The following is a 13,391-nucleotide window of genomic DNA, read 5'->3' as shown; positions in this document are numbered from 1 at the left end:
ATTCTTAACAAATAGATGACTTATTTTAATACTTGATATATTTGTCTTATTGACTGACAATTTATTAGTTAATGGATTATGGAAGGAGGACAAATTATTTCTTGGTGGGCAAAAGAATATGTTGGGCAGGTCTTACCTGAAGCAAAAAGCTATAATAAACCCCTTAGTTCTTTTTACTTTTCTACACTAAGAAATCACTGTGGAGATCATTCTTTTTGCTAACGGTAGTTATTTCTTTAAGAAAATCTCTCACCTTTTTTTCCATTTAAGAAATTCCCATGAAGTTGTCAAATGGTCAAAATGTTAATATCCCCCCTCAAAAAAAGTTAATTTCCTTTCTTTTTAAGGCATCAGCCTCTTTTAAGAGATTTTTATAATTTTTCTCTTTGCCTTTAACCTACTTTTCAGTAGAGCAGAATATGTAATTCTTCATTGTGAGAAAAGAGGAAAATGAAAAAAAATTGTCTTGGAGACAATACATGAATAGCAGAGTAACTCATGTAATTGACAGTGCCCATTGACTCTCCCATGTGAGCAATTATGTTCAAAAGGAGATAACTCTAGTTAATACAAAACTGTTCATAGTAATGGAAAATAAACCAGGAAGAAGTCAACCTCCATAATACTGATGATTTATTAGAAGCACACAGATGAGCATAAAATAACTATGCAGGTACTGTAAATTCCGTTTCAAGTTTTCACATACTATTCTTTATGAACAAATGTTATATGGAACTTATCAAGGATGTAACTGAAGCAGGAATATTTTGAAGTTCAAAGGTTATATGTGATACTTTAATGATATGGCCATATACATAAACTTTATCCTTAAAGCAATATGATTCATGTGTTTCGTTTTTCTGCCCTAATTATTATCATCTCCTTTATGAAGCCCAACTCCTTAGTACAACATAGTGTCTTTCTGCAGGTCCAGCATCATTTCCTCCCCGTGCCCACAGGCACCCTTCTCAGACCCTGCACTCAATTCCCTAGATCTCTAAAGGTGTCACATTCCCATCTCTCCTATTTCATACATTCTGTTCTTCTATGCAAAAAAAAAAAAAAAAAAAAAAATCTGATGCTTCCTTTCATTTTCACATAATTCCTTTCAAGCATCTGCTCTTTTCGGAATCCTTTCTGGATCCTTCCAGGCAGGGTTAAATGTCCTCTACTAGAGCTATCTCTATGATAATACTAACCAAACTGTGCCCAACTTCCTCTTCACACTCGAGTAATGCTGGAGCCGGAAGCTGCGGTGGCAGCTTCTTGCTTGATTCAGCAGCTTCCTGATTAGAGCTAGAGACAGAGCAAGGGTGGACCGGGTGTCCCGGTGGTTGCAAGGCAGGAGTCAGAGATGAAACACTGATCTCACAACCAGGCTGGCCTGAGAACAAGGTAAAACCAAGAGTTGCATTGTACACGGAGGGTGAGAAACAGAGAAGCAAGAAGTCGTTTGTGGGTACAAGAGGCAGAACTTGGGAAGACTTCAGAGGCAGGGTGCAGTCAGACGTGGTGTGAAGTGCGAAGAGCTCTAGTTAGAATCCACAGCTGTGCTGTATTGCTGGCTTTTCTTTGTCTTCCACTATTCTCCATCCCTGTCCCCGTCCCCATAGCTTAAGTGCAGACTTCCATCATTCGGTTTCCACTGCTTACTATGGGACCTGCTGCACAGTCGGTAGACAGCATATATCTGTTGAATTACATCGAGTCCTATTACCCACTCTTTAAAGACCATTTTTTAAAACTTCCCACGTAAGTTACTTATCTAGGAAACCTTCCCTCATCTCCACCAATTAGGATTCTGTTCTTACATATTCTCATGGTATGTTTTTTGGTATCAGTCTCTTTCAATATTCCACCTTGTATTATTATTATTATTATGTGTGTTATCTGTGTTTGGATGTGTTCTGGCCTTTTTTTTTTTTTTTTTTGTCTGAGTGTATCCACCCTAGTGGCAAGATTACTGTCTGAGTCATCTTTGAATATACCAGTAGAAGTGTTACAGATTTTCTATGTGTCTTCAGGTGGCTGCTGTGGATGACTCCTATTTCCCACCATTTCCAATCAGCTTTAGTCCTCATTCTCAGTAATGGAGATACTGAAAGAAATGGTAGAAAGAAAAAACAAGCTTATGTAGAATCCAAAAGTCTAGTCCAGTGTCTTCAAAGCAAAGAAAATAAATATATAATCCTCGACTAAAGTTACTATAAAAACCAACCTGTATTCTTTTGTGCAAGACAGGATTTTATTTTAACCTAGCTATCACAGTGGCCTGGTCTTACTTTACATCGGCTATATAGTTCTGATTTGTAGTATTTTTGGAATTTGAAATTAGAAAGCCATGTACCACTTATACCTTAATCCTTTGATTGAAGTGTAGCTCACTGTAACTAAGAACTGATGGTTAAAAAAAGAAAAAACCATCTGGGTTTGGTATGTGCCAGAATGTGATGTATATGCATGCGTGTTCTCCTATATCTACAATTATCTATTTAGCACCTATTCATGTTTATTTTAGAATTAACAAAGAATAAGGGAGAATTTTTTGAAATAATCATGTAGGGATCCGGTACTGAGCTGCCAAGTACCGTAGCCACTAGCTACATGCTGCTATTCAGCATTTGAAACATAGCTATATCGAACCAAGTTGTGCTGTAAGTATAAAAAATATGAACAACTTTGAAGGCTTAGTTTAAAAAGTAAGATATATCATTAATACAGTTTTATGTTGGTTGCTTGTTGAAATGACAGTAGTTTTACATATTTTACATACATAAGTAGCATATTATTAAAATTAATTTTATATGCTTATTTTTACTTTTTTTCACATGGCTACTAGAAGTTTAAAATTACATGTGTGGCATGCATTATATTTCTCTAAGATAGCATTACTCTGGTATATGCTGTAATTTGGTTATTTTTACTTTAAAAACATTGCAAGGAAGTTGTGAAAAAAAATCCGCTCTAGTAGAGGAGACAAATTAATTGATAGTCTACTGTGCTGCAGGCCCTGAGATTTTACATGAGCTACTTCATTTAATTCTCCCCAAATTTTATTAGATAGGTGTTATTCCTATCCTAAGATAGGTAAACTGGGGCTCAGAGAGTTTAAGAAAATTTCCTTAAGCCCATGATCAGACAGCTACTGTCAATAAAACTTACTCATATCTACCTGACTTTAGAGACCATTCTCTTTCTATTAGAGAACGCTGTCATCTGCCTTTCCTTTTCAGAGACTGGCACCATATGCTACCAGAAATTCTAATAACACCCACAATTGTGAGGTCTTGCCAGACCTTACCAGCTCTTACCAGGTCTTTGAAGCCTGTTATTTCAAAATAAGGTCCTGTTTTCTTTCTCACCCAAATGAAAATAACATTTAAGTCCCTCATATACCAGATTATCAGGAATTCCAGTCCTTTCCCGTGGTTCCCCTCCCCATGTAGTCATAAATGACTGAGAGTTGTTTACTAACACCTGAGTATTGATCCATTTGTCTTGTGGATTGACAGTAGACTGGAAACTCAGATATACTCTTGAGGCTGGAGGGCCACCTCACAGCCTGTCTAGAAAAGGGTTAATTCAGTGACAGTGGCTTCGTCTTCTAATGCTGTGTAACAAATTACCATTAGTGGCTTAAGACAACACCCATTTATTAGCTCATGTTATCTGTAGGTCAGAAGTCCAGCATGTCATTGCTGAATTCTCTGTTCATGGTTATCATATGGCTGAAATCAAGGTGCCTGCAAGTCCGAGCTCTCATCTGGAGACTCTGGGGGAAAAAGGGTCTGCTTCTAAGTATATTATTGTTGTTGGCAGTTTTCATGCTCCTTGTGGGGCTAGGACTTAGGTCCCTATTTCCTTGTGGCTGTCCACCAGGGGCCATTCCCTGTTTCTGGAGGCTGACTGTATTCCTTGTCATGTGCCCCATACCCCATCTTCAAGCCAGCAATGGCTCATCAAGTCTTTTTCATGAGTTGAATTTCCTTGACTTCTCCTTCTGCCACTAGTGGTAGAAAACTCTCTACTTGAAGTGCTCTTGTAGTGAGATGGGGCTCACCCAGATAATCTTCTTTTAAGGTCAGCTATGAAATATAACATAACATAATCATGGGGATATCTTATCCTAGTCACAGGGCCCAGGAATGAGAGCACAGCATATTGGGAGGAGTGGGTGGTACATTTTCAGCAGTCTGCCCACTGTTGTCCTGGGGATTATATAGGGCTTGTACACCACCACATGGCAATGATGCGGAGCCAACTATCAGAATTCTCCCAGCTACTTAGCTTTGCTAGTCATAGGGGCAAAAGCAAGAGCTGTCTTACTATCAGGTAGTAGCACCTGCCAGGGAAGGAATGGAGGATGGGATATGAAAGATCCCGGTGTGCTCATTTCCCTTCCTTCCAATTTTATCCTCGCATCTTACTCATCATAAACTTTGCTAAAGCAACACAAAGGTTAAGTGTGTTAGGTAGAACTGTAACATCTCTGTCCCACCTGTTTTAAGGGCCCCGGTGTCCAGACATTTTGAGGTATGTTGGAGCTTCCATCTCTCCTGCTGAAGCCCTAGTAAACCACAGAGGTGGGAGTCCCACTGATGGCTTCTGATTGGCTTCCTAACAGGTCACTGGGGCCAATTCTCCTGGCTTCTCTGAGCCAACGACTTTCCTCAAGGTGCAGGGAGTAGTGCCCACCTCCCAGCATAGTATGGACCTCAGTCCCTCTTGGTTACCTGCGTTTTGGACTCTTTCCCCACTCTCATATGCCAATCTGTCAGTACTCAGCTCAACATCCATCGTGGCTCTTGCTCTTCCTGGGAACTCGCCTTTAATTAAGTGCTAGTTACTGAAGTTTAATTTGACAAACTTTGTGGTCTCCAAAGTGCCACATTCCCTTTCTCTTTATTGCTACTATTGTTTACTTGAGAGGTTTTGTATAGCTGACTCCTTTTCAATGTTAACAAATGTATCAAGGAAACTTTTCTCACTATCGTATGTGGAAAATCTGATTTATTGCCATATATAGTTGTTAACCTTAAGAGAAAAAAAGAAAAAGAAAATCTTTGTGACTGGTCGTCTCTAACCTGACATTGAAGAATGACTCTCAAAAGGGTCCTCCTTTCTTCTCTAGTTGTCCCCAGGGGCATTTTTATTACAATTCCTAGTGCTTTTTTTTTAGTTGTTTTTATTTTTGTTTTGTTTCATTTTTTGATTTTTGGTTTTTGTTTTGAGCTGAGGGGCTATAATGCAATTACAGTTAACCCTTGAACATACACAAGTTTGAACTGTGTGGGTCCACTTATAGACGGGTTGTTTTCAATAAACAGCACAGTACTATCAATGTATTTTCTCTTCCTTAGGATTTTTTTTCTTCCTTAAGATTTTCTTAATAACATTTTCTTTTCTCTAGCTTACTTTATGGTAAGAATATAATATAAATACATGTGACATACAAAATATGTGTTATATGGGGTGTCTGGGTGGCTCAGTTGGTTAAGCTTCTGACTCTTGATTTTGGCTCAGATTGTGAGGTCAAGCCCCGCATTGGGCTCCACACTCAGTGTGGAGCATCCTTAGGATTCTTTCTCTCCCTCTCCCTCTGCCCCTCCCTCTCCTGCTCACGCTCCCTCTCTCTAAAAAACAAAAAAATATGTGTTAGTTGACTTTATGTTATAGGTAAGACTTCTGGTCAACAGTAGGTTATTAGTTAATTTTGCAGGGAGTCAAAAGTTAAACATGGATTTTTGACTATGTCCCTCCCTAACGCCCACATTGTTCAAGGGTCAACTGTACAATCAGGCTATGTGTTGAAGCTGCATGCACCCCAACTACCTGTCCCCATCCTTGCTCCCTCTATCCCTGCTCTTGTTAAGTGTATCACCTAAAATCATCCCCCATACCGCAAGAGGTATGCCATAAACAGAAGACACTGATCTACTTCCTTTCGCCCAGAGACCCACCTCAAATTCCTTTCCCTCTAAGGGAACTTTTCTGACAAGACAGACCTCAGTGATCCCCTCCACTGCATTCATAAGGCTACTGTGTCTAATTATTCAAATGCTGCTGTGTGACATTTCATTGAGGACAAAGACCATGCTTTATACTAAGTTTTCCCACAGCACTTGGTATGCTACCTGGCAAACAGCAGGCATTCAATGAATATTTGTGGTTTGACGAACAGCAAGGGGCAGCTCTGGGTAAAAGTGTGAGGTGAAGTTTGACTTAGGTTCTTCTGCCTTTGACTGCTTCCATCACAGAAAGGGCCATGGATTATGATACTCCTCTGAATTGGTCATTTTCTCCTTTCTCAATCAGTTCCAGGTGTTTCCCAATTTTTCTCAATCTCTCCAAATCACACTCCATGTGCTCTGTGTCTCCTTATCATGTTTACTGCTAGCTAAGGTATTCGGTGTTTGACACTAGATTTTATGCTGTTTAACTGTATCTTTAAAAAAAATCTTTTTTTGTATCTTCTATCACATCTAAGACAGACATATGTGTACATAAGAGATGTTCAATAGATATATTGTATAAATAAGTGAATATGTGTTATATCGTTTGTGTCTTCGGGTGTTATGGTTATAGCTTTAGGAAAAACTATGAAATCACGTAACTTAATTCATTTAACATTAGTCAAGGGAATTTACTAAGTTTAGTAACAAGTATACAAACACTTTGTGGTTTTGACTCAGAATAATAAAAATGAAATCTTCCCTTTGCCTTTCTTTTGGTCCTTCTTTTGCTCCTTCTTTTGGTCCACTTGGCCAATTTAAAAGTTCCTTTCAGGGGCGCCTGGGTGGCTCAGTCATTAAGCGTCTGCCTTCGGCTCAGGGCGTGATCCCAGCGTTCTGGGATCGAGCCCCACATCAGGCTCCTCCGCTGGGAGCCTGCTTCTTCCTCTCCCACTCCCCCTGCTTGTGTTCCCTCTCTCGCTGGCTGTCTCTATCTCTGTCAAATGAATAAATAAAAAATCTTTAAAAGTTCCTTTCAAGGAGGAATGTAAGTCTCTATAGCTTTATATAAAACTGATAATTCCTTCTCTGTATTCTGAGCATGACATACATACTTCTAGTTAGGAGTGACCACACAATTTATTGTCTAAACCTGGACACATTAAGAATGAAAGTGGGCACAAAAAAGTATTAAGCCAGGATGAGTGGTGTCCCTGACAAACCAGGAAGTATGTTTATACTACTTTGAAAGTAGTTATTTGCTAACTGTGTGTCACTTGTCTTTCAACTGTAAAGCTATTCTGGGTCTGGGCCTTATTTCTCTTAGCTTCCTTTGTTACCTAGAACTGTGCCTACCACTGGTGGTGGTAGAAGAAATGTTAGTGCCTCTTTAAAAATGTTCATTTAATTGCATATTATACTATCTTGATGTAGAACTCAAACCATCCCATTTGGGTCCTATTATGAGCCATTTTCTCAGTATAAAAATATAGGGCAATGAGCTTAATTATATGCTTGTGTAATGATAGTAGCTAGCATTTACCAGCACTTAGCATGTGCAAGGCCCAAGGCTAAGAACTTTGGTTGAGTTCTCTCATGGATTTCTCACAACAATTCTTGGAGGTAAGTATTACTATGGTCCCATTAAATTAGATGAAAAGACATGTTTAGAAAGATTAACAACCTTGCTCAGGGTCACCCAGCTAATTATGTAGCAGAGTTTGAACCCCAGGCTCTGATGTCATACACCATTTCTCCTATATGTGAGAAATAACTGGTACTAAGTTTTGGAAAGTAATTTTAAAATGTGAATACCATACTTTTAGGAAAAAATCATGTGCTTTTACATGTTTAAAGGAAAATGTATTTAAGTAAAGATTGCAGAATCAGGTCAATGTGGCAGCTATGTGAGGTCATGAGTAGTCATAGACAAACATTCTTGCTGTTGTTCTTGGTGTTAACATCTCCATTTGTTATGACACAAATATACCATTAGTTTTGTCAAGATCATTTTCTTGTTTACAAAGTAGTAAGTGTACAAAACAATTTCGTAATACAAAAAACCTTTGTACTACAGCAGTTGTGTTTACTTTTAGCAGTATTTTCAGTGTTCATTATGTGAATAAGTTATGAACAGTGTCTATTTTCTACCTTGTCCTTTTGACAAGATACTACTTAGTAACAATTTTAATGATAGTCATAAAAACATCATCGTATTAACTCCAGAAAAATTATTATTTGGCATTATTGTAATTAAAAACCATTTTTTGACATTGATGAAACACATTATCAGTGGTTCTTAAAAGTAGTTTAATTTTATAAAAAATAATCTAAATTGTAAGAATAATCTGTAGCCTTAAACTGTTTTAAATCATAAAAGATAAATTAAATGTGTAAAGAGACTATGCTATAAGTATGATACCAAGCAAATAATTATACACACAGACTTTCCTATAAAAGATATCCTCAAGAATTGTATTCTTAATTGATTTTTCTACTGACAAGAGAGAAGTTGACTTTTCTACTGACAAGAGAGGTGTATGAATAGTTGTAGCAACTGAAATTAGATATTATCAGGGTATTCAGTTGCAGATGATGTGTTATAAACATATGGGATACCTGAAAACATAATGAATGTTAACCGTTATGAATAAACGATAGGAAATGTTACTTTTAAGGCATTCACACAAAATGACCACATTTGCAATTCAAAGGAAAAGTTACAAACATACAAGACATATTAAGTTTAGGAATTTTCTGGAGTTTTTGGTTTTTGTTTTTTTTTTTTTAGTATCCCACATTTCTTTTAATTTTGAGGTAATTATATATTCACATGCAGTTGTAGGAATTTCCTGGTTGTTTTTTTTTTTAATCCTAGGAAATTTTTAGAATTAATATGCCTTTGAATTTCAGGCCAGAAAGCTTCCTCTAGTTTATTATGTTATTCCTATTTATTGAACTAGGATACCAGGGTATCACTGGTCAGAAAAACTGCATTAAATGTCAAGTTTTCACCGTACTTAGGGTAACTAGAAAATTAAAATGCTTATATTATATTGTAGATAAGGGTCTACGGCTAACTGATAGAAATTGGGACCAAGAGCCAGTTTAAAATAAAAAATTGGTCTTTTTTTTTTCTTTGCACTTTTTATCATCTCAGGGAATTTAAACTTTTTTTTTCCATTTATTCTAGGTACAAGGGTACATTAGTTGAACAAAACAGATAAAATTCCATCTTGTACTGGGGAAGACAGGCATTAAGAGATAAACATGAAATAAATTAGAAAGATTGTTACAAGGTTTAAAGTGTCATGGAAACAAAAAAGCAAGTTAGGAAGGAATGAGAGTCGAGGTTGGGTACGTTGCAATTTTAAAATAGTGTGGTGGGTTTAAGCATCACAGGGTGAGATTTGAGCAAGGAGTTAAAAGAGGAAAAGTGGACATTGAGGAAGAATGTTCCTGGCAGAGGGAACACTTCAAAGGCCCTAAGTAGTCGTGTGTCTGGAATATTCAAGCAACAAAGGGTGGTTGGAGCTAGAGTGAGAGGGGTGAAGGGACAGGCAAAACCAAGGGCATCGTAGGTCATAGTAAAGACCTTAGCTTTTACGGACAGTGACATAGGGAGCCACTGGAGCATTTTGGCCAGATGAGACCAGAGCTGATTTTTTTGGTAAGACGGTATGCAGTTTGGTGCTCTGACAAGAGTGAGTTATTGGTGGGCAGAGAGACCATTTAGCAGGACACTGAAGTACGATCCTAGTCAGAGAAGACGGAGGTAATACGCTTCTTGGTCTGATTCTGATTGAGAGTACAACAGTCTTGCCTAACAGCTTGGAGGTGAAGATCAAAGAAGAGAGGGAGCCAAGGACTCCACAAAGTACTTGTTCTGAGCAACTAGCTAGAAGGACCGTGGCTAGGTCTTGAACTGCTTTTTGAGCAAGGGAGAATTAGAAACTTAGGGGAAAAAGAAAACTAATATTGCACTAATATAATCAATCCAGATGAAGGAGACATGTGTTACTACATCATATTCCGAGTGTTGTAGGCCTGAAAACTTAATGTAGGCATTTGGTGGAAGGTTGACTGATGGATGGGCACTCTTAGGTGTTTCTGATTTCTGTGATATATGAAACATACAGCTAAAGAAGACTCAGAGATTATGAGACAAGTAATTGCACACTTTTCAAATGTCAAGTGGAACTTCTAGGCCGTGAAAGCCAGTTAGTTATGACAGATTCAACGATTCTGACGTTTACATTAATAAAAAGCGGTGGTCTGATGACTTCAGGGAATCTTTCTCTCCACCTCTTCCAACTGACAAGTGGTGCCAGGGCTCAGCGCCTAGCCTGGCCAGCCTGGGAGCGTCCTCAGTCCCTCTTGGAGCGCAGGCAACGCCCCTCCGCGTGGTCCGGGGAGGGGGCGCGAGCCGCGGTTGCCAGCCGCGGGGCGGAGGGCGAGGAGGGGCTCTCGTGCGCTCCCACACAGCCCTGATCGCCATCTTCCGGCGAGTCCTTTCCTACGCGGGCTTCAGCCCGGGCTCTCGGCCCTCATCTCGCTTAGGAGGGGGCTTTCCAGCCCGCGCAGCTGGAGGGCGCTGCGCGTTGCGGGGGTCGCGGGCTGAGTCCAACGCCCAGGCGGGGCAAGGGGTGGGGCCGGCGCGGCAGCAGCTGCGCGGCGGCGCAGTCCTCCCGCGGCTCTCCGGGCGCGCGCCGCCTCTCGCTCCGCCCGCGCGCGAGCCTGGGCGGGGAGGGAGGGGCCAGGAAGCGGCGAGCGCGCCGGGGAGCGCAGCTGCGGGCGTGGGGGTGGCAGGAGCCGTGGAGCCGGCACCGAGAGCGGCTGCGGCTGGAGCCGGCGGTCGAGACAAAGGCGACGGTGAGTGCCCCGCCGGCCCGGGTTGCGCGCCGGCCCCCACACCTCGCCCTCGCGGCCTCCTGGGCGGGGGCCCGCAGCCTCGAACCCCCGCCGCCGAGGGCTCGGTGGGGAGCGCGGCCCGGCCCTGCCCCCCGCGCGCTGCGGGCTGTGGGTTGAGCCTGCGGCTCCATTTTCAGGTCTGGGCGAGGTCTTCCTGCGGACCCTGCCTTTGGTGTTTCTTCCATTCCTTTCGAGAAATGGTTACATGCTCAGTTCAAAATTGAGGACAGGCGGGCGGCTGAGGGAGCCAACCGCCAGCCTGATGTAAAATGGAAATGAAAAGACCCCCTCCCCCCAACTTTGCAGGTCTGGGAGTCGGGAGGGGAGGCGCGAAGGGCAGGCGGAGAGGGCCGGGGTCTTCCAGGTGAGAGTTTGGGGGTGGGGCGGGAACCCCTGCCTCCGGAGCCCGGACTCTCGCCTGAGGCGTGAGGCGCGTTCCGCCCGCGGGTCTCGCCGCGCTTCTCTTTGGGCCCCGGAGAGAAAGCCCTGCCTGACCACCTCCTCGGAGGAGCTCGTGTTACTCGTACAGGTTGTCTTTCGTTTGCCGCTTCAGTTGTGATTTTTGGTAACGGGTGTGGTAGGTAGCGGCTCGCTGATGCCGCATTTATCGCCGAAAAGCCCCGATGGGCTGACTTCATGTGTACTTGAACCAACATTGGAATTTCTCTTTAGTTGCTGTTATTTCAAATGATAAACTTTTGTAGGGGAATTTGGTGCTGATGTTCAGTTTACAGAATTGACATTTTGTTTAAAGAGTCTGGCTTATAGTAGGTGCTTAGTAAAGTATTTGAATGAATGAACGAATCTTGAAAACTGATTTCACGGCTAGTAAAATTTAGGTACATAGCCTCTTGACTCAAGAAAGAAAACGTTGGCAAACATGCAGTTTTTGTTCATATGCTTGCTTTTTGTTTTTACCCACCGTATACGTAGTGTTAATCAGTTATCAATGTTAAAAGTTTAGAAAATGTAGTTGAAATGTGGAATTACTCATTTTGAGGAAAAGTTGGTAGACATTTTCTGTTAAAAAAAATAAGTGTTATTTTTTTGTTTTCTTTCGAAAGAACGAGAAATTGAAGAAGAGGTGTTTGGATTATATTTTGTCTTTTGAGACGCCCAAAGTGTATTTCATTACGAATAAATAAGTTTACGTGCTTTTGGCGGGCCATGGTGGCATGGTCTTCAGTTGCTTTTTGAGCCAGAGGTTCTCTAAAGTTAGGGGGAAAAGAAAACTAATGTTGCACTAATTAAACCCTACCGTTTATTCAACCGGTATTCATTAAGCACCCATTATGTACTGGCACCTGTGTTGGTTGCTGAGTTTCTAGAAGCAAACAAAACCCACAATTATCGCTTTAACCTGAGCGTGAAGTTCTTTCCTCATTATTGATGTTGCAAGTAAGGACTGTCTTACCCCCCCTACTGCCTACTTAAAGGAAAGCTGGCAGGTGGAGTGCAGGAAGTATGGATCCATCACAGCCTATTTAAAGGTTAATAAGTAACTTTGTAGGGCTGAGATTATTGGGTTACATTTTCTTATTGTCAGTTCAGTAAAATCAATCTGCATTTTAAAATGAAGGGAGGAAGAGGTTTAACAAACTATGTTATTTTCTCTCCTTCCATAGTGGATGATTTTGGTACAGTGTATTTATTGAAGAGTAATGTACTTCTGCTTGTTTTCTGTAGATAATCTTTGCTATACAGCATTTTCTATTTTTAAAAATCTCCAAGGAGAAAGAGTGGATTACTTTTCTACAAGAAATGTTTTAAATAAAGCACCTATTTGGAAGTTTTATTTTGACCTTTTAGTCCCTTTTTACAGATACAGTATTGACTTGATCATGCTGAAAAGGAAGGACTAGTAATAATTTGTGGCCCCATATTTGGACTTTTCGGGTAGTATTCAACTGTGATGAAACTGCTTACTAAAAGGAGAATGCTGTTTGTAGTATTTATTATGAACATAAGGTTTCATTGCCTGCTTTTGTCTTATATACATAGGATTTTTGTTTTTAAGTGCTTATTTGGCCTCACCAGAAGGCCAAATTGATGTGTTCCAGTGTCTTTGTTTGATCATTACAAAATAATGTAGATTAATAATTTTCTCATAGATGTCATTTCAGTTTAGGTGTACCCTTTTGACTTAAAACCTTATTAATTATTGAAGATAATATGTACTTTCAGATATAACTTTGAGATTTTTAGGTCGGGTGCTCTCTTTTTGTGGTTGTGCCTGGGAGTAATAGAGAAAGTAATCCCTTAAATTTTAGTGGTAGAGAGTTTGTTTTTTTTTTTTAATGTACATTCTCATAGAGCTACTTTGACAATATACTGTTGACAGTATGGTGCTGATGAGAAATTTAGTAGTAGGTGATAATAGTAATGTTTAATAAAATGTAGGCAAGCTATGATATGTTGAATAAAAAATGCTTAGTGTATTGTATTTGGATACAAACTTCATCACCAGATTCGGTGACAGTCAACAGTATTGAGACATAGTAAAAATTTTTCAAGAAATAGGAACTCACG

General features: G+C 40.4%; 1 protein-coding gene across 10 annotated transcripts in view; it reads left to right on the top strand.

The window, feature by feature from the left end:
* The first annotated feature begins 10,668 nt into the window (after positions 1-10,668).
* Positions 10,669-13,391, top strand: part of CDC42SE2 (CDC42 small effector 2) — a 109,246-nt gene continuing 106,523 nt past the window's right edge. For 6 of the 10 annotated variants that reach the window (XM_087862316.1, XM_087862318.1, XM_045794786.2 and 3 more), the window contains exon 1: positions 10,669-10,823. The gene's annotated coding sequence lies outside the window, so the exon portion shown is untranslated. The remainder of the gene's footprint in view (positions 10,824-13,391) is intronic. The other 4 variants (XM_087862319.1, XM_087862321.1, XM_087862314.1 and 1 more) reach the window with 2 other exon arrangements.

Source organism: Ursus americanus, chromosome 5 (assembly GCF_024610735.1).
Source record: "Ursus americanus isolate L20-20 chromosome 5, mUrsAme1.1.p, whole genome shotgun sequence".
NCBI classification, from domain to species: Eukaryota; Metazoa; Chordata; class Mammalia; order Carnivora; family Ursidae; genus Ursus; species Ursus americanus.
Note: the sequence above shows the minus strand (reverse complement) of the source record. Positions and strands in the feature narration are given on the sequence as shown.